This window comes from Salmo salar, chromosome 16 (genome assembly GCF_965601325.2).
Source record: "Salmo salar chromosome 16, fSalSal1, whole genome shotgun sequence".
Classification (NCBI taxonomy): Eukaryota; Metazoa; Chordata; class Actinopteri; order Salmoniformes; family Salmonidae; genus Salmo; species Salmo salar.
In genome coordinates, this window is record NC_138306.1 from 71,033,652 (window position 1) to 71,061,259 (window position 27,608).

A 27,608-nucleotide genomic window follows, 5' to 3' on the forward strand; every position below is an offset into this window, starting at 1 on the left:
CACCCCCCTCCAGGTGTTGCCCATCTTCCCCATTATCCTGTGTTTTTATACCTGTGTTCTCTGTTTGTCTATTGCCAGTTCATATTGTTTGTCAAGCCAACCAGCGTTTTTGTGTCAGCTCATGCTTTTCCCCAGTCTCTCTTTTCTCGTCCTCCTGGTTTTTGACCCTTGCCTGTCCTGACCCTGTACCCACACTCCTGACCACTCTGCCTGCCCTGATCCTGAGCCTACCGTCCTGTACCTTTGCCCCTGTTGCAGTAATAAACATTGTTACTTTGACACGGTTTGCATCTGGATTTTACCTTGATACCTGATACAGGGAGGTGACCAAGAACTCGATGGTGACTCTGACAGAGCTCAAGAGTTCCTCTGTGGAGATGGGATAACCTTCCAGAAGTACAACCATCTCTGCAGCACTCCACCAATCAAGCATTTATGGTAGAGTGGCCAGACCGAAGCCACTCATCAGTAAAAGGCACAAGATAGCCCACTTGGAGTTTACCAAAAGGCACCTAAAGACTCTCAGACCAAGAGAAACAAGATTTTATTGTCTGATGAAACCAAGAATTAACTCTTTAGCCTGAATGCCAAGCATCACAGATGGAGGAAACCTGGCACTATCTCTACGGCGAAGCATAGTGGTGGCAGCATCATGCTGTGGGGATGTTTTTCAGCTGCAGGGACTGGGAGACTAGTCAGGATTGAGGGAAAGATGAACGGAGCCAAGTACAGAGAGATGATGAAACCTGCTCCAGAGCACTTAGGACCTCAGACTAGGGTGAATGTTCACGTTCCAAAACAACAATGAACCTAAGCACACAGCCAAGACAACGCAGGAATGGCTTCGGGACAAGTCTCTGAATGTCCTTGAGTGGCCCAGCCAAAGCCTGGACTTGAACCTGATCAAATATCTCTGGAGAGACCTGAAAATAGCTGTGCAGCGACTCTCCACATCCAACCTGACAGAGCTTGAGAGGATCTGCAGAAAAGAATGGGAGAAACTCCCCAAATACAGGTACGCTAAGCTTGCAGCGTCATACCCAAGAAGACTCGACGCTGTAATCGCTGCCAAAGTTGCTTCAACAAAGTACTGAGTAAAGGGTCTGAATACTTATGTAAACGTTATATTTCAGTTTTCTTAATATTTTTGCAAAAATGTCAACCTGTTTTTGCTTTGTCATTATGGGGTATTGTGTGTAGATTGATGAGGAAACATTCAGAACAAATTCTCATTTAGAATGACGACCTCCCCGGCCAAACCCTAACCCGGATGACACTGGGCCAATTGTGCACTGCCCTATGGGACTCCCAATCATGGCCGGTTGTGACACAGCCCAGGATCGAACCAGGGTCTGTAGTGACACCTCTAGCACTGAGATGTAGTGCCTTAGACCGCTGCACCACTCGGGAGCCCAAAAGAAAGTAATTATTTCAAAAAAGTAATTATCTCACATCTCCGAAAAGATTTGTAATGTTGTACTGCTTGTTCACAAAATTCATGTTAATGTTAGGTTTTTGAGCTTGCACCCAATAGACTCCCATTCACTCTTTGAAGGGGAAAGCTCCTTGTCCCAGATTCGCTCAGAATGCCCCATGTGGTCCATTGACATAGCATGGGTTAGGGTTAGCATCTCCTCAAAAGTATATCTGCCATTGTATTTGTCAGGCTCCACTCTGTGAGGCACATTGAGCTGAAGGTTGAACTTGGTGAGATTGTAGTGAAGTTTATTTAGGCAATTTTACAGCCAACTGAATGCTTTAAATCAAATCAAATATATTTATAAAGCCCTTCTTACATCAGCTGATATTCAAAGTGCTGTACAGAAACCCAGCCTAAAACCCCAGACAGCAAGTAATGCAGGTGTAGAAGCACGGTGGCTAGGAAAAACTCCCTAGAAAGGCCAGAACCTAGGAAGAAACCTAGATAGGAACCGGGCTATGAGGGGTGGCCAGTCCTCTTCTGGCTGTGCCGGGTGGAGATTATAACAGAACATGACCAAGATGTTCAAATGTTCATAGATGACAAGCAGGGTCAAATAATAATAATCACAGTTGTTGTCGAGGGTGCAACAGTTCAGCACCTCAGGAGTAAATGTCAGTTGGCTTTTCATAGCCGATCATTCAGAGTATCTCTACCGCTACTGCTGTCTCTAGAGAGTTGAAAACAGCAGGTCTGGGACAGGTAGCACGTCCGATGAACAGATCAGGGTTCCATAGCCGCAGGCAAAACAGTTGAAACTGGAGCAGCAGCACGGCCAGGTGGACTGGGGACAGCAAGAAGTCATTAGGCCAGGTAGTCCTGAGGCATGGTCCTAGGGCTCAGGTCCTCCGAGAGAGAGAAAGAAAGAAAGATAGAAAGGAGAGAAAGAAAGAGAGAAAGAGAGAGAGCATACTTAAATTCACACAGGACACCGGATAAGACAGGAGAAATACTCCAGATATAACAGACTGACCCTAGCCCCCCTACACAAACTACTGCAGCATAAATACTGGAGACTAAGACAGGAGGGGTCGGGAGACACTGTGGCCCCATCCGACGATACCCCCAGACAGGGCCAAACAGGCAGGATATAACCCCACCCACTTTGCCAAAGCACAGCCCCCACACCACTAAAGGGATATCTTCAAACACCAACTTACCATCCTGAGACAACGCCGAGTATAGCCCACAAAGATCTCCGCCACGGCACAACCCAAGGGGGGCACCAACCCAGACAGGAAGATCACGTCAGTAATTCAACCCACTCAAGTGACGCACCCCTCCTAGGGACGGCATGGAAGAGCACCAGTAAGCCAGTGACTCAGCCCCTGTAATAGGGTTACATGCTGACATTGTCTTTGGTATTATTGTGTGTAGCTACTCTTGCTTGCTTGCATTTTAGAAACCTACTTATGTAGCTAGCTAGCTATCCAGCCCACAGAGAGAGCATTGTATTCAAGATTTTGTCGTCGACTTGAGCGGCAAAACAGATTTACGCAATGATTTTTCATGTTGCTACCAACCTTACTATAACGCCAAATTAAACATTTGTTCACAAAAAATGTTGTTCTCAAAAATAAGTATTATTTATCACTTTAAATGAAAGGATTTTGTGGTTTTGGGTAAATTTTTCCTTTAAAGATTGCAAAGACTTTGCTCATTTTCTTCCCTTCCTTTTGTTGTGGAATATTCCAAGATCCCTTTTCTTTCCCGTTTGAAGTACGATCAATATTTAGTGACATATGTGAAATGACTGCATTACCATATTTGATTTCATGTAGTCTTTGACACATTCCTGCCTATATTAAAGGCTGTAATGCTTGATGATGAGAATCGGTCAATGTATGAATAAATATGCATTCCATTAAACAAATATAATTATTTATCGATTGCTCCGGTGTCATACCAAAATAAGAATGCAGTATGTTTATTAGAATGTCGACTGGAAAGGTATTCAATGATTATATGCCTAAAAACTCCTGACACCTGCATTTTAAGTTGGTCTGTGTACGTACGTGCGAGCATATTTAACAGTAGTAGAAAAATCATAATAGGTAAAGAGAGGTAGGTAGATGGGATGTCTAGAGAGAATAAGTACAAGTAATTGAAAATATGATTACCTCTGAAAGATGGTTTCATTTTATTCCTGATTGTGTACATTGTTTTTTTAACACCACACTGCTTGCCTTGACAGTTCCAGCAACTTTATTTCATTACAAAAAGCAGATGAGTACCCAGTAGTAACCTGTAATTGCTAATCATGTTCTCATTCTGCATGAGCCTCTGGATCCATCTATTAGTTTCTAAGGAATCACGTGTCAACTCTGAATTAAGAATAATGCAGTAGAGTGAATTACCAAAGAGATACTTTGAAAATTGAAAAAAAGTTTACATCAGGGGAGATAGGGAGAGAGAGGAGAGATATTTTAACCATCTACCTAAGGCGTGTGATTCAAAATGGGAAATCCTCCTGTGCCTCCTCTCTTATTTTGGTGGGTCTCTGCGGGAATCATTTAGTTTGTGTCATTCACCCTTGTGCAGTACGTGAGGAATCACCTTGAAGGCAGGGACACTTTGCTTATGCATTGCACATCTCACATCCCATTCCTTGACCATGTCTTTATTTACAGCCTATAGACTTCCTAGAGTTCATCTAAAATGGTGCCCTATTCCTTATATAGTCCACTACTTTTGATCACGGCATATGGGCCCTGGTCAAAAGTGGTGCACTACAAAGGGAATAGGGTGCCATTTGGGATGCAGACCTGGAACAAAGGGGGGTCTTGAATTCTATTAAATCTAGTATTAAATGGAAGTCTGCATTGGGGTAAATTGTCAAATGTAATTTTATTCGATTAAGAGCCTAAAATGCAGTGCTGATTAAACGGTCATCCGCAGGGCACAATGCACACAGCAAGTACCATACTAATTCATTTGTGTTGGCTCTCAGCATCAGCAGAATGCTTCTCTGTGTAAGTGAATATTCCATTGCTGTTAAAAAGTTAAAAGAATGAGGTTGTTCGTCTTAAAATGTGTACAAATTTAGGTTTGTGCAACTACAGTTCATTTTTTGACACTTGCTTAAGGGCTTTGATATAGAGGTTATTGTATATTCATAGAATTTCTCCTGACTTCAGCACACAACCTCAGTCTTTACGAATTGTTAAAATCTTTAACATTTTGAGTATATGATTTCAACAGAAACATTGGAACAGTAGTTGAACCTCGTATGACATACTTATTATTGTAAATACTATATACTGTGTAAAATCCAACGTTTAGAACTGTTAAGGGCCAAGGCTCTCACATCTAGCTACTGTATACCCGTTAGGACATTCTTGGTGGCAACTGATCAAAGAAGGGTATTATCTGATGTGACAAGATTCCAACGGTGTACTTCAAGCCACCGGTTCTATTCTCTTCTCTCCATTTTTCAGAATGTGTGAATCCCTGATGGGTATTACCCCGGCTCCTTTGATCTGGCTTGATTTGTGTTCATGTTTTCGGAATGACTGTGGTAGGAGATGAATTCACATTGCAGATGTTGTTATCTGTCATTTGTCACTAAGATGTGGTCATTAACAAAATCTGGTCATGTATCAGTCACCTGTTCATGGTGTTTTCATCTCCAGTCTTGACTGGAGTGTGTCTGGGTCTGCCTGGGCTTAAGGCAGAACTGTGATCTATTATGGATTCATAATCAGCGTCTTTGATGCTTGCAAGGAACTACAGTACCACCAGTGGTACTGAAGTAAAAATACTTTAAAATACTACTTAAGTAGTTTCCTGGGGTATCTGTACCTTACTATTTAAACTCAGCAAAAAAAAGAAACATCCTCTCACTGTCAAGTGCGTCTATTTTCAGAAAACTTAAAATGTGGAAATATTTGTATGAACATAACAAGATTCAACAACTGAGACATAAACTGAACAAGTTCCACAGACATGTGACTAACAGAAATGGAATAATGTGTCCCTGAACAAAGGGGGGGTCAAAATGAAAAGTAACAGTCAATGCAGCTGGTGGCCACACCAGATACTAAGTACTGCAGTGCATCTCCTCCTCATGGACTGCACCAGATTTGCCAGTTCTTGTTGTGAGATGTTGCCCCACTCTTCCACCAAGGCACCTGCAAGTTCCCAGACATTTCTGGGGGGAATGGCCCTAGCCCTCACCCTCTGATCCAACAGGTCCCAGACGTGCTCAATGGGATTGAGATCCGGGCTCTTCGCTGACCATGGCAGAACACTGAACATGAGCAGTATGCCTGGTGGCATTGTCATGCTGGAGGGTAAGGATGAGCCTGCAGGAAGGGTACCACATGAGGGAGGAGGATGTCTTCCCTGTAACGCACAGCGTTGAGATTGCCTGAAATGACAACAAGCTCAGTCCGATGATACTGTGACACACCGCCCCAGACCATGACGGACCCTCCACCTCCAATCCTGCTCCAGAGTACAGGCCTCGGTGTAACGCTCATTCCTTCGGCGATAAACGCGAATCCGACCATCACCCCTGGTGAGACAAAAACCGTGACTCGTCAGTGAAGCACACTTTTTGCCAGTCCTGTCTGGTCCACGACGGTGGGTTTGTGCCCACAGGTGACATTGTTGCCGGTGATGTCTGGTGAGGACCTGCCTCACAACAGGCCTACAAGCCCTCAGTCCAGCCTCTCTCAGTCTATTGCGGACAGTCTGAGCACTGATGGAGGGATTGTGCGTTCCTGGTGTAACTCAGGCAGTTGTTGTTGCCATCCTGTACCTGTCCAGCAGATGTGATGTTCAGCTGTACTGATCCTGTGCAGGTGTTGTTACACATGGTCTGCCACTGCGAGGACGATCAGCTGTCCGTCCTGTCTCCCTGTAGCGCTGTCTTAGGCGTCTCACAGTCCAGACATTGCAATTTATTGCCCTGGCCACATCTGCAGTCCTCATTCCTCCTTGCAGCATGCCTAAGGCACATTCATGCAGATGAGCAGGGACCCTGGGCATCTTTCTTTTGGTGTTTTTCAGAGTCAGTAGAAAGACCTCTTTAGTGTCCTACGTTTTCATAACTGTGACCTTAATTGCCTACCGTCTGTAAGCTGTTAGTGTCTAAACGACCGGTCCACAGATGCATGTTCATTAATTGTTTATGGTTCATTGAACAAGCATGGGAAACAGTGTTTCAACCCTTTACAATGAATATCTGTGAAGTTATTTGGATTTTAACAAATTATCTTTGAAAGACAGGGTCTTGAAAAGGGACGTTTCTTTTTTTGCTGAGTTTTATATTTTTGTCAATTTTAACTTCACTACATTCCTAACAGAAAATATGTACTTTTTACTCCCATACATTTTCAGTGACACCAAAAATGACTTGTTACATTTCGAATGCTCAGGCAGGACAGAATTTTGGTCCAATTCACGCAACTACCAATAATAACGCGTTGTCATCCCTACTGCCTTTGATCTGGCATAGTCACTACACAAATATTGTGTTTGTAAATGATGTCTGAATGTTGGAGTGTGCGCCTCTCTCCGTTAAATGAATTGTGCCATCTTGTTTGCTTAATATAAGGAATTTGATGTATAGCATTTAATTTTACTCAAGTATGACATTTTAGTTATTTTTCAACCACTGAGTTCCACACTTGCTCACCCCAAGTACCCCAAGTCTAGAGGTACTTCATATTTACATTAAATGATAGAGAAGTTTTAGTTTTCTTTGGTTTCCATAGTGTAAGAATACAGCTCTTCTGCGTCCTGTTTGTAAAATCAGCATATTTGTGTTTATGAATGTGCTAATTAGCCCAACTGTGTTATCAATGGTTTTTAAATCAGGATTCTTATGGATCCATGGAGAATCATGCAGGGGATGGAGCTCCCACATTGCTATTTGCTTGCACATCATGTGGTATGGGTAATCACCATTAATGCTGTAAAATCATAGTTAACATGAGGACACTGGGAGAGGGGTCACCTGAGTCAGCACTTTACAATGAGGCACAAAGAGGAACTTTAACATAGTCACAAAGAGGGCACAGGGGATGTAATAACAGCTAAGTGACTGCATAAATGGACCAACCTGAGCGGTGTGGACAGGGAAGGGCACAGGAGTGCTCCAAGAAGATGCTCCCCATATTTGCTAAGATTGCAGATCGACTCTCATTACTCCAGGTCATACCTGTATCCGTTGTGGGAGTAAAATAATCTCAGCAAACACGTAGAAGAGTGTAAAATAGAAAGTATGTGCCTACATGTGGTGTAGGCTCAAGAGTCAGGAGTTGTTTGAACATAGTTATCAAATCATGTGATTTTTTTTAAGTGTACTGTATTGTGCACTTTCTGTGACTTTTGGAACTGTCATAATGAAGTGAACACGAGGCTTTGATCCATAAACCAGCAGTGCTGAGTTAGAATTATCTGTCACTGTCTGCAATCAAAAAATATACACTGAACAAAAATATAAAGGCAACATGCAACAATTTCAAATATTTTACTGAGTTACAGTTCATATAAGGAAATCATTCAATTGAAATCAATTCATTAGGCCCTAATCTATGGATTTCATGACTGGGAATACAGATCACAGATACTTTACAAAAAAGGTAGGGGTGTGGATCAGTAAACCAGTCAGTATCTGGTGTGACAACAATTTGCCTCATGCAGCCCGACAAATCTCCTTCGCAGAGTTGGTCAGGCTGTTGATTATGGCCTGTCTGCCATCTACCCGATACAGTTCATCCGTGAAGAGCACACTTCTCCATCGTGTCAGTGGTCATTGAAGGTGAGCATTTGCCCACTGAAGTCGGTTTCGACGCCGAACTGCAGTTAGGTAAAGACTCTGGGGACGACGACAAGCACACGGATGAGCTTTCCTGAGATGGTTTCTGACAGTTTGTGCACAAATTATTCAGTTGTGAAAACCCACAGTTTCATCAGCTGTCCGGTTGGCTGGTCACAGAAGATCTCGCCAGTAAAGAAGTCCAATGTGGAGGTCCTGGGCTAGCGTGGTTACAAGTGGTCTGCGGTTGTGTGGCCAATTGGATTTACTGCCACATTCTTTAAAATGACGTTGGAGGTGGCTTATAGAACATAAATGAACATTAAATTATCTGGCAACAGCTCTGGCGGACATTCTTGCAGTCAGCTTGCCAGTTGCATGCTCCCTAAAAAATTCTGACATCTGTGGTGTTGTGTTGTGTGACAAAACAGCACATTTTAAAGTGGCCTTTTATTGTCCCCAGCACAAGGGGCACCTGTGTAATAATCATGTTTTATAATCAGCTTCTTGATATGCCACACCTGTCAGGTGGATAGATTATCTTGGCAAAGGAGAAATGCTCACTAACAGGGATGTAAACAAATTTGTGCACATTTTTGAGAAATACACTTTTTGTGTATATGGGAAATTTCAGGGATCTTTTATTTCAGCTCATGAAACATGGGACCAACACTTTAAATGTTGCGTTTATATTTTTGTTCAGTATACAGTATACACAGTGCCTTCAGAATATATTTATATCCCTTGACATATTCCACAGAGTTCTTTGGCTGAGATGGGAAAACCTGCCAGAAGGACAATAGTCTCTACAACACTTCACCAATCTGGGATTTGTGGGAGTGGCCAGACGGAAGCCACTCCTGAGAAAAAGGAAAATGACAACATGGCTGGAGTTTACAAAAAGGCACGTGAAAACGATGCTGTGGTCTGATGAGACAAAAATGTAACTATTTGTCCTGAATGCAAAGCGCATTGTCTGAAAAAAAACAGGCACAGCTCATCACCCGTCTAACATCATCCCTACCGTGAAGCATGGTGGTTGCAGCATCATGCAATGGGGATGCTTTTCAGTGACAGGGACTGGGAGATTGGTAAGGATAGAGGCAACAATCAATTGAGCCAAATACAAGCAAATCCTTGATGAGATCCTGCTTCAGATTGCAAACGACCTTAGTTCCAACTGGACAATGACTCCAAGCAAACAGCCTAAGCAACTCTGGAATGGCTTCAAAACAATAATGTGAAAGTCCCAGGCAAAGCCCAAGCTTGAATCCAGATGAAAATCTGTGGAAAGACTTGAAGGTTGCTGTTCACCGCCGGTCCCCACCTACTTAACAGAGCTAGAGAAAATATGCAAATATATATATCTTTTTTTTTTTTGAAAGCTGATAGACATACCCAAGACGACTCAAAGCTGTGGTCGCCACCAAAGGTGCTTCTACAAAGTATTGACTCAGAGGTGTGAATACTTATGTAAATCACATATTACTGTATTTCATTTTCAACAAATAATAAAACATGTCTAAAACCATGTTTTCACTTTGTCATTATGGGGCATTGTGTGTAGATGGGTCAGACCAAAAATGTACTTAATCCATTTTGAATTCAGGCTGTAACACAACAACATGCAGTTATATCAGAGTGGTCATTGGGTTCTTGGTCACCTCCCTCACGAAGGTCCTTGCCCGGTTGCTCAGTTTGGTTGGACGGCCAGCTCTATGCAGAGTCTGGGTAGTTCCATATTATTTCCATTTCCCAATTATGTAGACCACTGTGCTCTTGGAAACTTTCAACATTCTAGAAATTGTTTTATACCCTTCCCCTGATATATGCCTGATCACAGTTCTCAATCTCTGAGATCTAAGGGCAGTTCCTTGGACTTCATGTTATAGTTTCTTGCACTTTTAACTGCGGGACCTTATATAGACAGATGTGTTTCTTTCTAAATCATGTCCAAACAATTTAATTGGCCACAGGTGGACTCCAATGAAGTTGTAATAACATCTCAAGGATGATCAAAGGAAATGGTGTGCACCTGAGCTGAATTTGGAGTATCATAAAGGGGTGTGGGGTGTGGATACTATAAGGGGTGTGGATACTTATTTCAATTAGATATTTCTGTATTTCATTTAATAAATTAGCAAAAATGTCTAAAAACATCTTTTCACTTTGTCATTTTGGAGTTTTGTGTGTAAATGGGTGAGTATTTTTATTTTTTTTAATCCATTTTGAATTCAAGCTGTAGCACAACAAAATGTGAAATAAGTCAATACATTCTGAAGGCACTGTATAAAAAGAATTGAACGTGTAAAACCTTGCTCTGAAAAACAACCAACAACCGACGGCATCCATTCCGTCCACCCACCTTTTCCGTGTCCGGGAACCTGATCCACAAAGGGACAGCCTCCAGATCCACTGTTCCCACTGAGAGGGCCAGGCTCCAGTGTAGTCCACCGTCAGGTCTACATCAAAGGCCCACTGCTTTGGAAAGATAATGTCCTGGCTTTGGCCGCTATCCACCGATTTATGCATGCATGTGGGCAACTTGTGTATTTTCCCTCGCCTTCTCCCTTTTCTCAGAACCGTTTAGAGTGTACAGCAAAAACCCATCCATGCTACCCTTTAAATGCACTAATTCCTCCCACTTGCAGTGAGGTTCTAGCTGAGAAAATACATGAAAAGAGAAGCAGAAACTGGAAGGGAGTGATGTAGAAGTGAATTAGGCCCTTCTTTGAGAGCATGCTTTCTATGTCCACTACTGAGCCTCTCAGAAGTACTCCAGAGCTCTACGGTGTGATTTGTGCACTTTGTAAGAGGTCTATCAGTGGGGCGATATCCTTGTTTCTTGTTTTACTTTACAGTTCACTTCACCTGTGTTGAAATAAAGTCTCCCGACACTTATGCGTCAAACAACCACTGCTTGAAATATCAAGGATTCAAGCTCCATTCCATGACCACCCTTATCTGCTATTTTGTGTTTGTTTTCTCCCGGTTCTATATTCTCCAACTGTCGCTTTATTCAATCTCTTGGCAGTCTTATCATTTGTATTGTATAATAAAGGTCTCCCCATTCCACTCGAGCATGCTACTAGCCCGGCAACCATCTTTTCTGTGGCGACCTGATATATCTTCGGTGTGAAGAGGGCTTTCATCCAGACATCCATCATATGAGACCCAATTCCTGTGTGGAAGGTCCTGCTCTTATATCACATTCCTATCATGATGTGGACACAGTCTGATTCCCCTCCACCCCCAGTCTTCCACTCCCACGTCCTGGAAATGTCCCTCATGGTATGGGGAAATACGGCAGTTACTTTTTTATGATGATATCAGAACTCCCGGTGACATCTGCTTAATGGTTCCATCCCAGGTTGCTAAGGGAGTCGAGTGGTGGCGGAAAGGTTTGCCTTTATGGCAGTTTCCTTTTACAATTTGACAAGTGGATACTTGACAGCTTTCCCTTGTGCTCTTCTGTCCCCCCCAAAAATGGTTAGTGACCTGAATAATGGATTAGGGCTCATTAGAGTTGTGCTCCATAGGATTACAATGCATTCTCATCATCTGCATCGAAAACAATGTTCATTCAGGCGGCCATTTTAGTTGGTCCATTTGAAACGCCTCACTTGTTGCCCAAGGTTCCACGTCTGTGTTCTGTACATCTCACTCAGAATAATGAATTCATTGAAATACCTCGCCATATCGGCAGGGTCAACGGTTCCTACAGGTCCGGGCTAGCCCTTACACAGAGACCATAACTCATATCCTTGTTTACATGCTCCAGCAAATGACTCTTTATGACATGTGTCACAGTGAGGGAGACAAATTCGCATCCAAATTCGCATCCATTTCTCCCTTAGCCGGCAGACGTCCATGTTATTAAGTATGTGAGAGAAGGGTGGTATGTTAGAAGGCTAGATGGATTGTCACTGGTAGGCTCTACTTGGTAGAGGCAGCATCTCTCCTCTACTCCCAAACACAATTAAGTTGAATAATGATTGTATATCAATTTTACAGCAGTCAGAAAGGCTACCCTGCCCTTGTCGCCGAGTGAAATAATGCAGAATCCACCCCAGCCAAGGTTGTGTGCGAGGAAAATGGAACCTGTGCTATGGCGTCGGCTGATGAAATGTGAATAGCAAAAAAAATCAAGCAATGCACCATGAGCTCAAACAGAGGTTTCAGAAAACTCTTGGCCCCTGAAAAACTAAAACAACTAATCATGTGGATATTTATTTCCTGACTATTTATATCCTGCCTATTTACAGTTTCCCTATTCCTCTGAGTCTCTATCTCCAACACTCATACACTAGATCTATAGATCTATTGGAATACAGTTTGATAGTGGCATGCACATGAATGATTGGTGGAACATGTACATCCTTTTTAGAGATATCCATACAACAGAACCGTATTAACACAGCACACTATAACATCTGACCCAACCCAATCCCCCAGTCTTCCAGTGCCGTACCAGGGGCTGTGGGTGTGACCTAGTGAGTCAGCTCCACATGCATACGTCTTGCTTATGCAAGTCTGACTTGACCCGGTTAGTCTAAGTCTAATCTCCATCACTCATGCACTAGATCTATAATATATGATCCTTTCCCCTCTCTGTATGCTCTCTATTATCTGCCCTTCATCCCTTACTCCTTCTCTACATAAGGTTTCTATCCTTTCACTGCGGACTGTGCCTGTCCTCTCCCCATCCCTCATTCTTACGTGACCAGCCTTTTGTGTTAATGGCATCATATTTTTCCCAGGGCAGAATTAGGTGTCTTTTATCATGCGGTCGACCCTCCCTTTTAACACAGGCTCACCTCACCACGGTTCCACAGCAAGAGACAAGTGGCCACTTGTAAAGAACCAGCGACTGGGGTTATTGGAGGAGGGATGTGAGAGAGAGTGTGTGTGTGTGTGTGTGTGTGTGTGTGTGTGGGGTGGGGGGGTTCGGGGGGCTGTGATGAGGCCGGTTGCTGTGGAAACTAGCAGAACAGCTCTGGCGGTCGCTGATATATTGTTCCTAAAGAGGGAGAGATGGAGAGAGACAAAAGATGACATCCATTAGAAAAAAAACAGGTTTCAGGTACTTTATTATTTCTCTGACTTTCGCTGACCACCGTTTGATGTACGTGGCACTGACTCCCAGGGATCCACATTATGACAAATCTGTCTGGCGGAAGCATTAGTAGCAGAGGCACTGGCCTTAGTCAAAGGGTATATGAATCAGCCTGAGGTTAATACCCTTGTAATGTAGACTGCGACTACCTTCTCCCTCTCCTTCCCCCCTAATTTGGTGTTTGTCTGCAAGCATTAATATTGGATGGGCAGGGACACCTTGCACTAAATTTAGAACGGACTCTCTGCAGACAAGAGGCAATATCCGAGGAACAAATTTGCAATGTATCTTGATAAAGGCCCACACAGCAAGGCCCTTCAGATGAGGAAATGTCTTTGCTACATAAGATCAGATTTAGTTTCTGTCAAATTAGTGGAATGACACAGGAGTGGAAACCCGGCTCTGCTGCAGTGACTCCTGTATTCTCATCTTCTACTCCCGATTAGTTTTAAGCTTTAATGTCGTCTGCGCAAGTACAGTGAAAGGCCTTTCTTGCAAGCTCTAAAGAATTGTTGGTGAATTGTTTACCTCAGTCTACTTCTTCCTTAAGATTGGGCTGATGTGCAGTTACAAAGAGCTTAGTTGTCGACGGTTACTTGCATTAAAGAGTGAGAGCATGTTGAGGACAAATGCGACAGTGAGCGCTTCAACCTTTTTTTCTGTCTGTCTCCTTTGCTGCGTAGCACGCACTCTTTAAACTGTACTTCAACTGTTTGTACTTCAAACCAAACTCAACCTTCCCAACGCAACTCTTCAGCTTTAAAATGAAGAGATAGACTTAAGCACTAATATACTCATTGTACAAAACAGTTTAGAAAAAAATGTGCGCATTTGTACAGTTACAAATAGAAAACTAGTATGATTTAAATGTGTCTCCTATAGACAGTGAAGCGGCAATGCATTGTACTTGCCAGGAAGACAACAAGCAATATCAGAATGCAGCGTGCATGCAGCCCATAGACACCGCCCTAACTCAGAGCTGCAGCTGTATTCCTTTAGTTCCAATTCCAGTGCATCCTCATTCCTCAGGTCCGGCAGTCTGGTCCTCAGTGCAATTTCCACCTCTGCTTCCAGGGCCGTGACCCCGTCTCTCCCAGTGGATTATGCCATGGAATTATAAGAACCAAAATGCTCCCCCGCTCCCTTATCCTCCCAGCCGCCGGGAATATTTGTCTTACCTCAAACAAAATGCCGGTTTCCCCTAGCAGCTGGGTAAACAGGTAATATCCCCTGTTAAACAGACCATAATATCCCTCCCTTTAAACAGAGAGACGTGTGTGAGATTGCCTGATGCAAATGCCATGCTTTCCTCTCCCTTTCCACTCAGGGCTCCCATTACACAGTGCAAAGATTGGTACGCTGGTCAGAATAGGGGATGAGGCTTTAATCATTAATGATGGTTCATGTCTAAGTCGGGCATGCCCCTAAGTGCTATGTTTGATTTGGAGTTCGCTCCAGAGGGAGGGAGACTAAAAAAAAGATTATCCGTTCCAAATGTGAAAACGAATCTTGTCACGAATCTGACTAACCCTCAAACAATCTTCTAAATGTTTTGATTTCAACTCTGCATTATAATTTTTTTTACATGCACTTGTGAACCATGGATTCTGACACGTTGCATCGTTGAATAAAGTATTAAAGTGAGTGCTGTATCACTCTCTGTTCCTGTAAGTGAAGCCCGTCGATGTTCTGTTATTGTAGCATGACTGTGCTTTCCTCTCAAGCTGGAAATCAAAAGCATACGAGAGCCTAGAACAGGTCTGCAGGTTTGGATTGCAAGTCTACCTTGTAGATACTGTCTTCCTTTAAACCACCAAAACAGGTGGGAACAAAACTCACTGAGTGAAGTTTTTACAGTTTACTTCCAAGTCCTCAGGTTACATTTTCTCATTTTGTTTAGGCCATGTGTTGACTACAACCGGCAGTACTTTTTATCCCATTTATTTAAGTATTGACTGTTTTCTTCCTGTCTACGTAAAAAAAAAAACAGGCAAAGACATTTTCATTATTGTTTTTATCTCCCTCCCTCAGCAGTGACATTGCCACAACATGTCCCCCATAATTGAGATCATTGCGAGGCTGGGCTGGTGCGATACCGACACATTATAATTGGTGCTGTCTTAAATTATTTCCACAGTTTAGTATTAATTAGTCCTTATAAGTGTCTCGCTGAGTAACCGCACAGACTTCCTTACATTTCTGTTTGGGCATTAGCAAGTAGACTCCGGTCCTGAGGGATGGGTCGATCTGGTTGAAGATTTTATGGGGGGACAGTGGGACTGTGGGGGATTCTTGCTAGGTCAGAGTCCTGATGAAGTTTTTATGAGATGTCCTGCTGTTCGCCCAGGGTGGCCTATCACAACAGTATAAAAAAAAAAGATAAATAATTGAAGAGAGCAGTAAACAGAATGTGCATGCACTTTCTAGAGATACTGTAACCCTACTTGCCCGGCTGATGTAAGAGGTAAAAATGTTGATGATAACCGAGAGTGATGCTTGACTTGGAAGTGCAGTCGTGATGTCTTTATGCCGTTGTCGAAGAAGTAATATAACACTTGTTTAAACATGTAATGAAACATTTCCATGACAACCCACCGCTCACTTTCGGCCTAATATCTGAAGAGCACTTCGAAATAGAACAGCGGTAATTAAAATATGGTAGAATTACGAACATTCAAGGTCGACGTGAACCATTCACGTCCAGATCGTGACATTTCCAACAGCTCAAATGCTGTGTTTGCTTACTTATTTATACATCAGACAGAGGAACACACAATGGAAGATAAATCAGCATAACAGGACAGTGAAATTAACTGTCGCTTTTACAGGCATTTGTGATAAGCATCGTCAAAGGTGTTGCCAATAATTACATGATAAATAAATAACACTTTGATATAGTATTATAACTAGGAATAACAGCATCTGACAGTAGCTTAATATTTGCTTCTCTAAACAGCAGGGCCTAAATGACCAGATTAAAACCAGACACTTTTATAGGTTAAATATATCGACGTTGATTAAAAAAAGCGTTTTTATATTCTGGTTGTTCTTGAGTGGCACACAGCCAAATGTTTTAGTTATTTTGAGAAACTTTCTCCTGAAACTCCATGAGTGGAAATGTCTATTAACGGATGGACTTGGGGTTTAACGTATTTAAATAACATCTCAGTGTCTGGGTTTGACCATTCTCCCTCTAAAATATTCATCACTGTGGTAAATTTCAACTGTCATTGGGAAACGAAAATGATTGAAAATGATTTTGAAAGAAATCACTCCGGGAGATGTCATAGGTGGACAGAATGTTAACATTACTACAACAGATTTTTTTGCAGACTCACTGGGTGGAATACAGATGTGAAAAGTATTTTTTAACAAATATAATGTGCCACTGCTGTGTTGAGAAATGGCTGCTTATTCTGCTGCTGGTTCTGAGAGTGTAAACTGCAGGTGTTGAGACTATTTGGTAAAGTCATGACTTATGTGTCTTTTGTTAAAGGCACATTGTTTTTCAGTCCCGCAACAACCATTGTTTTTTGTGCCATCTTCTTAGAATATGGAAAACAAATATTTTGTGATATACTTTATTTACACTGAGTGTATAAAACATTAGGAACACCTTCCTAATATTGAATTGCACCCCCTTTTGTCATCAGAATAATTTCAAGGTGTTGAAAGCATTCCACATGTTGACTCCAATGCTTCCCACAGTTGTGACAAGCGGACTGGATGTCCTTTAGGTGGTGGACCATTCTTGATATGGGAAACTGTTGTGCATGAAAAACCCAGCGGCATTGCAGTTCTTGACACACTGAAACCGGTGCACCTCGTACCTACTATCAAACCTGTTCAAAGGCACTTAAACCTTTTGTCTTGCCCATTCACCCTCTGAATGGCAGGCATACACAATCCATGTCTCAATTGTTTCAAGGCTTAAAATCCTTCTTCAACGGTTCTCCTACCCTTCACCTATACTGATTGAAGTGGATGTAACAAGTGAAATCAATAAGGGATCATAGCTTTCACCTAGATTGTATACCTGGTCAGTCTATGTCACGGAAGAGCAGGTGTTCCTAATGTTTTGTAAACTCTGTCTTTATTTGGACATTTTGAATTTCTACTAGTGGAGGCTGCTGAGGGGAGGGCGGCTGATACTGTCTGGAACGGAGCCAATGGAATGACAACAAACCATGTGTTTGATGTATTTGATACCATTCCACTGATTCCGCTCGAGTCATGACCATGAGCCCGTCCTCCCCAATTAAGCTGCCACCAACCTCCTTTGATTTCTACCCATGCTGGAACTGTTCTACACTGAACATAAATATAAACACAATATTCAACAATTACAAATATTTTACTGAGTTACAGTTCATAGAAGGAAATTAGTTAATTGAAATAAATTTGTCTATCAAATCTACATGATTGGGAATACAAATATGCATCTGTTGGTCACAAAGGTATGGGCGTGGATCAGAAAAGCAGTCAGTATCTGGTGTGACCACTATTTGCCTCGTGCAGCGCGACATATATCCTTCGCATAGAGTTGATCAGACTTGATTGTGGCTTGTGGAATGTTGTCCCACTCCTCTTCAGTGGCTGTGCGAATTTTCTGGATATTGGTGGAAACTGGAACAAGCTGTCGTACACCTCGAACCAGAGCATCCCAAACATGCTCAATGGGTGACATGTCTGGTGAGTATGCATGCCATGGAAGAACTGGGACATTTTCAGCTTCCAGGAATTGTGTACAGATCCTTGTGACATGGGCATTATCATTATCATATCATAATCCGTTCATTATCATGGAAGTTTACCGATGACACAACACTGGTAGGCCTGATCACCGACAACAACGAGACAGCCTGTAGGAAGGAGGTCAGAGTCCTGGCCGTGTGGTGCCAAGACAACAACCTCTCCCTCAATGTGATCAAGACAAAGGAGATGATTGTGGATGACAGGAAAAAGAGGACTGAGCACACCCCCATTCTCTTTGATGGGGCTGCAGTGGAGCAGGTTGAGAGCTTCAAGTTCATTGGTGTCCACATCCAAGACAGTCGTAAAGAGGGCATGACAAAACCTATTCCCCCTCAGGAGACTGAAAAGATTTGGCATGGGTCCTCAGATCCTCAAAAGGTTCTTCAGCTGCACCATCGAGAGAATCCTGACTGGTTGCATCACTGCCTGGTATGGCAACTGCTCGGCCTCTGACTGCAAGGCACTACAGAGGGTAGTGCAAACGGCCCAGTACATCACTGGGGAAATGCTTCCTGCCATCCAGGACCTCTATACCAGGCAGTGTCAGAGGAAGGCCGTAAGAATTGTCAAAAACTCCAGCCACCCCAGTCGTTTACTTTTCTCTCTGCTATCGCATGGCAAGCGGTACCGGAGCACCAAGTCTAGGTCCAAGATGCTTCTAAACAGCTTCTACTCCCAAGCCATAAGACCCCCCCCCCCCCCTCTTTTACACCGCTGCTACTCTCCATTGTTATATCTATGCATAGTCACTTTAATAACTCTACCTACATGTACATATTACCTCGACTAACCAGTGCCCCCCGCACATTGTTTCTGTACCGGTACCCCCCTGTATATAGTCTCGCTATTGTTATTTTACTGCTGCTCTTTAATTACTTGTTACTTTTATTTCTTATTCTTATCTGTATTTTTTAACCTCTATGGGCTAGGTGGGACACTTGCGTCCCACCTACTCAACAGCCAGTGTAATCCCGTGGCGCGATATTCAAATACCTCAAAAAAGCAAAAACTTCAATTTTTCAAACATATGACTATTTTACACCATTTTAAAGACAAGACTCTCGTTAATCTAACCACACTGTCCGATTTCAAAAAGGCTTTACAACGAAAGCAAAACATTCGATTATGTCAGCAGAGTACCCAGCCAGAAATAATCAGACACCCATTTTTCAAGCTAGCATATAATGTCACATAAACCCAAACCACAGCTAAATGCAGCACTAACCTTTGATTATCTTCATCAGATGACAACCCTAGGACATTATGTTATACAATACATGCATGTTTTGTTCAATCAAGTTCATATTTATATCAAAAACCAGCTTTTGACATTAGCATGTGACTAGCATGTGACTAGCATTCCCACCGAACACTGCCGGTGAATTTACTAAATTACTCATGATAAACGTTCACAAAAAACATAACAATTATTTTAAGAATTATAGATACAGAACTCCTCTATGCACTCGATATGTCCGATTTTAAAATAGCTTTTCGGTGAAAGCACATTTTGCAATATTCTCAGTAGATAGCACATTTTTCTCGTAAAAAAGCGATAATATTCCGACCGGGAAAGCGTGTATACGTACAAAGAGAGAGAAAATAAAAACATCTCGTGCCCTCGTGCACGAGCCTGAGTCTCAGAGTACTCTGACCGGCCACTATCCAAACGCGATAATGTGTTTCAGCCTGGGGCTGCCTCGATATCATTCAGCTTTTTCCCGGGCTCTGAGAGCCTATGGGAGCCGTAGGAAGTGTCACGTTACAGCAAAGATCCTCAGTCTTCAATAAAAAGAGCCAAGATGAACAACAACTTGTCAGACAGGCCACTTCCTGTTCAGAATCTTCTCAGGTTTTTGCCTGCCATATGAGTTCTGTTATACTCACAGACACCATTCAAACAGTTTTAGAAACTTTAGGGTATTTTCTATCCAAAGCCAATAATTATATGCATATTCTAGTTACTGGGCAGGAGTAGTAACCAGATTAAATCGGGTACGTTTTTTATCCGGCCGTGTCAATACTGCCCCCTAGCCCTAACAGGTTAAACTGCATTGTTGTTTAGGGGCTTGTAAGTAAGCATTTCACTGTAAGGTCTACACCTTTTGTATTCGGCGCATGTGACTAATACAATTTGATTTGATCATGCTGAAATATGAGGTCTTGGCGGCGGAAGAATGGCATGACAATTTGCCTCAGGATTTTGTCACGGTATCACTGTGCGTTCAAATTGCCATCGATAAAATGCAAATATGTTCATTATCTGTAGCTTATGCCTGCCCATACCATATCCCCACCGCCACCATGGGGAACTCTGTTCACAATGTTCACATCAGCAAACTGCTCACCCACACTACACCATACACTTCTGCCATCTTCCCGGTGCAGTGGATACCGGGATTCATCCGTGAAGAGCACATCCCGGAGGTGAAGAAGCCGGATGTGGAGGTCCTGTGCAAGCGTGGTTAAACGTGGTCTGCAGTTGTGATGCCGGTTGGACGTACTGGCAAATTCTCTAAAATGATGTTGGAGGCGGCTTATGGTAGAGAAAATAACATTAACTTCTCTGGCAACAGCTCTGGTGTACATTTCTGCAGTCAGCATGCCAATTATACGCTTCCTCAAAACCTGAGACATCTATGGTATTGTGTTATGTGACAAAACTGCATCTTTTAGAGTGGCCTTTTATTGTCCCCAGCACAAGATGCACCTGTTTAATGATCATGCTGTTTAATCAGCTTCTTCATATGCCACAACTCTCAGGTGGATGGATTATCTCACTTTGTTTACTAAGGAATGTAAACAAATTTGTACACAAACATTTCTGGGATCTTTTATTTCAGCTCATGAAACATGGGACAAACACTTTACATGTTGTGTTTATACTTCTGTACTGTATAGATAAATTAATCATGATAATGATGACTATAGTGTTTGTATGAGAAATATGAATATGAATGAAGTGCCTACTTTATTAAGTATTGTATATAACTAGTCAACGAAAAAAAGCTCCCTTTAATTTACAAATTCCTTCTCGAAACCCTGCCGTGCCAAACTAACCTTGTGTTTTCCTCTCTCGGCACTCAGAATCATATCTATTAATCAGTCAAGACAATACTTTAGCGTCTTGGTTGGTTTGGTACCTAAGAAGGTGGACAACGACAAACTAAGCTGAAAGACTGGTTCACTGAGTATTCAAATAATGCACAAATAGTATACAAAATTGCTAATTAATGATTGATATACAGTGTGTGACTTGACTGACAGGTACGTGGATATCAAATCAATTGGACATGCAAACCAAACCTGCAAACTGTACAGAGAGTAGCCTTGGGACTGACCGAAACCTATTGTTTTCATTGTTGGGAATATAGTTTGATAGTGGCATGCACATGAAGGATGAGTGGAACATGTACATCCTTTTCAGAGATATGCATACCACAGAACCGTATTAACACAGCATACTACAACATCTGACCCAACCCAATCCCTCAGTGCCGTACCAGGGGCTGTGGGTTTGACCTAGTGGGTCAGATCCACATGCATAAGTCTGGCTTATCAAGTCTGACTTGACCCGGTCGGTCCCAGTGTAGAACGGGGTGGCCTGTCCCCTGAATGTCCCCCTGGGCATTGCTCTACTGTGCTGGTCAGCAAGATTACACCAAGGGCATCAACAGTGTGTCTATGGAGGAGCCACCAGCCACTCTCAGAGGTGAGAGGTCAAAGCCGTGTCATAAAGTACTGCAGACCAGTCGTTATAGGCCTAGTATCATTCCTCATGGGGGGTTTGAAAGATTTCAGCCTTATATGTGATGAGGCCAATAGTAGCTGCCTTGTGAAGTTTTGATATAAACCCCTCACAGGTAGAAACAGCTATATGATATCATATTCGGTGAGGCTCTCCTCAAAATGGGTAAATGAGCTTCCTGATTTCAACAAGTAGAACATGTTCCTGGATCATCTTTGTTATGTTGTACCTGAACAAAACATGCTTCAAGCAGGGTCACAAATTGTCAATGGTCTATAGAGGTGGTCTTAGCAGTTTTGTTGTTAAGATTTGTAAGCAGGAAGTTGTCCCGATGTGTAGCATGATGTCAGGAAGAGGGCTTTGTGCTGGCCATTCAAGTTCTTCCACACCAATCTCGACAAACCGTTTCTGTATGAACCTCGCTTTGTGCACAGGGGCATTGTCATGCTCAAACAGGAAAGGACTGCCCCAAGCTGTTTCCACAAAGTTGGAAGCACAGAATTGTGTAGAACGTCATTGTATGCTGTATCGTTAAGATTTCCCTTCACTGGAACTAAGGGGCATGTCCTGAACCATGAAAAACAGCCCCAGACCATTATTCCTCCTCCACCAAACTTTACAGTTGGCACTACGCATTCGGGCAGTTAGCATTTTCCTGGCATTTGCCAAACCCAGATTCGTCTGTCGGACTGCCAGATGGTGAAGCGTGATTCATCACTCCAGAGAACGTGTTGCCACTGCTCCAGAGTCCAATGGCAGCGAGCTTTACACCACTCCAGCCGACGCTTGGCATTGCACATGGTGATCTTAGGCTTGAGTGCGGATGCTCGGCCATGGTAACCCATTTCATGAAGCTCCCGATGAACAGTTACTGTGCCGACGTTGCTTCCAGAAGCACTTTGGAACTTGGTAGTGAGTGTTGCAACCAAGGACAGATGATTTTTACGCACTACAGCACTCGGCGGACCAATCTGTGAGCTTTTGTGGCCTACCACTTCGCAGCTGAGCTGTTGTTGCTCTTAGATGTTTCCACTCCACAGTAACAGCTGACTGGGGCAGCACTAGCAGGGTAGAAATTTGAAGAACTGACTTGTTGGAAAGGTGACATCCTATGACAGTGCCACGTTGAAAGTCACTGAGCTCTTCAGTGTGGTCAATTCTACTGCTAATGTTTGTCTATGGAGATTGCATGGCTGTGTGCTCAACGGGTGTGGCTGAAATAGCCAAATCCAGTAATTTAAAGGGGTGTCCACATACTTTTGGTGATATATAGTACATTAAAACACAAGTAAAGACCCCTGTCAACCAATAACAACATTAATATTTAGTTTTAGCATAAATTATTTTGCCTCCTGTAAGTTTAAGAAATATTGCCATGTGTCTTGTCATTCTGTTAGCAAAAATCCACATAAGACATTTTCACATTTCTTTCCCTCATGAGGAGGAAGGATAATGAAAGTTCACAGAAGTTGTTGATTCTACTGATCATAATTTGGTTTATGATTTATTAAGTCATTAAAACGCATCATTCTGTTACCAAATCAGTAACAGAATTACCCAAAAATCTGTAGCATAATGACTGCAATTGAACTGGCTAAAATAGGAATTCCTAGTAGTCACAATCCACAGTTGGGTCACCTGCTACTGTCTTCTCTTCCACTGGCATACTGTTATGTTCAGCTCATAACGGTGGTCAAAGCAACAGTGTGAAAACAGTCTGGACAACCCCTCCCTCTCTTTCTCCCTGTCTCTCATCTTGCTCTCTCCAGTTAATGTTACCTCTCCCAGCGCTTACTGACACCTACCTATAAGCCCTCTCTCTTTCCATTTACTGTAATCAGCATCCTCACCCACTGAGCACCAACCGACCTAGGACTTCCACGGACATTGGAAAGTAGTTGAAATTTGGTAAGCCAAAATCTGAACCAATCATAGATATCTGTTTCACAAGTATGGACAAAACAGTACAATACGGTATAGAACAGTAGAGCACAATACAGTACATTAAAGAACAAGTAGAGTAAACCATTTGGCTTTCTCATCCAATAGGTTTTGAGAAGGAGGCAAGGAGAGAGGACGCGAGGAGTGTGTAATCAAGATTCTCGCCTTGTGTATGCCAAACAGAAAACCTATGTTTTTTGTTTGGCATACTTTTAAAGTAAAACCTCTGTCTCATCGTTATTCTATGACTTTGAGGATCGACGCTGGAGACGAGAAGCAGGTACAGGGAGTGAACATTTAATAGACAACAGACATGAAACAGAACAGGAACAGAAAAATAACGACATCAATGCTGACACGGAACAAAGTGAGGAGCAGACTGATATGGAGGGGGTAATCAACAAAGTAATGGAGTCCAGGTGAGTCCAAAATTGCGCAGCTGCGCGTAATGATGGTGACAGGTGTGCGTAATGAAGGGCAGCCTGGCACCCTCCAGCACCAGAGAGGGAAAGCGGGAGCAGGCGTAACAGTGACCGTGGAATTGCCCATATTTTACCAAAGAGCACCTTCTGTCTACCAAAATGTACTATTGTGTACCTTAGTAGCGCTTCCCTTCCTCCTCTTTCTGCCCATATTGTATGTTTGCATAGAGCATATGAGGATTACCTCAGCTTACTAAGCACATACTGTATGGAGGTTGCATGATATGGTTGTTCTCTCCTTTAACCTCTTGGGGCTAGGTGGGACGCTAGCGTGCCACCCGTGGTGCACTCCATCAACAGCAGGTGCATTTCAAGAGCGGCAAATTTGAATCCAAATAAATGTCAAAATTCAAATTTTTCAAAAATACAACTATTTTACACCATTTGAAAGATAAACATCTCCTTAATCTAACCACGTTTTACGATTTCAAAAAGGTTTTACGGCGAAAGCATAAATTTAGAGTATGTTAGGACAGTACATTTACAAGAGTTGTGTGTAATGTTTTGTCAAGTCAAAGACAGGGTCACCAAAACCATAAAACCAGCTAAAATGATGCACTAACCTTTTACAATCTCCATCAGATGACACTCCTAGGACATTATGTTAGACAATGCATGCATTTTTAGTTCTATCAAGTTCATATTTATATCCAAAAACAGCGTTTTACTATGGCATTGATGTTGAGGAAATCGTTTCCCTCCAATAACCGGCAGTCAAGTCAGCGTCACAAATTAAATAATTAAAATTAGAAAACATTGGTAAAATATTATATTGTCATTTAAAGAATTATAGATTTACATCTCTTGAACTCAATCAACTTGCCAGATTTAAAAATAACCTTACTGGGAAATCACACTTTGCAATAATCTGAGCACTGCGCCCAGAAAAATACGCGTTGCGATACAGACTAGACGTCATGTTGGGGAGATCTAAAATCGAAAATACTATGTAAATAATCCATTACCTTTGATTCTCTTCATCAGATGTCACTTCCAGGTATCACAGGTCCATAACGAATGTAGTTTTGTTCAAAAAAGCTCATCATTTATGTCCAAAAATCTCCGTCTCGTTAGCACATGATGTAAGCCAGCCGGACTTCTCGTCATGAACGAGGGGAAAAAATATATTTCCGTTCGTTCAAACATGTCAAACATTGTATAGCATAAATCATTAGGGCCTTTTTTAACCAGAACATGAATAATATTCAAGGTGGACGAATGCATACTCTTTTATAACGTATTGGAACGAGGGTACCCAACATGAACTCGCGCGCCAGGTGTCTAATGGGACATCATCGTTCCATGGCTCTTGTTCGGTCAGATCTCCCTCCAGAAGACTCAAAACACTTTGTAAAGGCTGGTGACATCTAGTGGAAGCAATAGGAAGTGCCAAAATATTCCTAAACCCCTGTGTTTTTCAATGGGATAGGTTTAAAGTCAATACAACACATCAGGTATCCACTTCCTGTCAGAAAATGTCTCAGGGTTTTGCCTGCCAAATGAGTTCTGTTATACTCACAGACACCATTCAAACAGTTTTAGAAACTTTAGAGTGTTTTCTATCCATATATAATAAGTATATGCATATTCTAGTTACTGGGTAGGATTAGTAACCAGATTAAATCGGGTACATTTTTTTTATCCAGACGTGCAAATGCTGCCCCCTAGACCCAACAGGTTAACAGTGGTTACTAATTTGAAATCGTCCCACCTACGTAACAGCCAGTGGAATCCTGTGGCGCGTTATTCAAATACCTTAGAAATGCTATTACTTCAATTTCTCAAACATATGACTATTTTACACCATTTTAAAGACAAGACGCTCGTTAATCTAACCACACTGTCCGATTTCAAAAAGGCTTTACAACGAAAGCAAAACATTAGATTATGTCAGCAGAGTACCCAGCCAGAAATAATCAGACACCCATTTTTCAAGCTAGCATATAATGTAAAAAAAAACAGAAGACAGCTAAATGCAGCACTAACCTTTGATGATCTTCATCAGATGACACACCTAGGACATTATGTTATACAATACATGCATGTTTTGTTCAATCAAGTTCATATTTATATCAAAAAACAGCTTTTTACATGAGCATGTGACGTTCAGAACTAGCATACCCCCCGCAAACTTCCGGTGAATTTACTAAATTACTCACGATAAACGTTCACAAAAAGCATAACAATTATTTTAAGAATTATAGATACAGAACTCCTCTATGCACTCGATATGTCCGATTTTAAAATAGCTTTTCGGTGAAAGCACATTTTGCAATATTCTCAGTAGATAGCACGGCATCACAGGGCTAGCTATTTAGACACCCAGCAAGTTTAGCCCTCACCAAAGTCAGATTTACTATAAGAAAAATGTTATTACCTTTGAGTTCTTCATCAGAATGCACTCCCAGGACTTCTACTTCAATAACAAATGTTGGTTTGGTCCCAAATAATCCATAGTTATATCCAAATAGCGCCGTTTTGTTCGTGCGTTCAAGACACTATCCGAAAGGGTAAATAAGGGTTACGAGCATGGCGAATTTCGTGACCAAAAATTTCTAAATATTCCATTACCGTACTTCAAAGCATGTCAACCGCTGTTTAAAATCCATTTTTATGCCATTTTTCTCGTAAAAAAGCGATAATATTCCGACCGGGAAAGCGTGTATACGTACAAAGAGAGAGAAAATAAAAACATCTCGTGCCCTCGTGCACGAGCCTGAGTCTCAGAGTACTCTGACCGGCCACTATCCAAACACGATAATGTGTTTCAGCCTGGGGCTGCCTCGATATCATTCAGCTTTTTCCCGGGCTCTGAGAGCCTATGGGAGCCGTAGGAAGTGTCACGTTACAGCAAAGATCCTCAGTCTTCAATAAAAAGAGCCAAGATGAACAACAACTTGTCAGACAGGCCACTTCCTGTTCAGAATCTTCTCAGGTTTTTGCCTGCCATATGAGTTCTGTTATACTCACAGACACCATTCAAACCGTTTTAGAAACTTTAGGGTGTTTTCTATCCAAAGCCAATAATTATATGCATATTCTAGTTACTGGGCAGGAGTAGTAACCAGATTAAATCGGGTACGTTTTTTATCCGGCCGTGTCAATACTGCCCCCTACCCCCAACAGGTTAAACCATCAAATGCTGCAGTGAATGGGTGGGGGATGAATTAGATGTCCATACAAATCAGCCAGGTCACCCGTGATCCAAGTCAGTATTCAACGTCCATCCATGTCTGAGGACGTCAGGAGATGACGTGGAAACAGCCACTAAGGTCAACAGTGAGAGCTGTTACCTTCAAACAGGTTTTGGTTTTGATAGG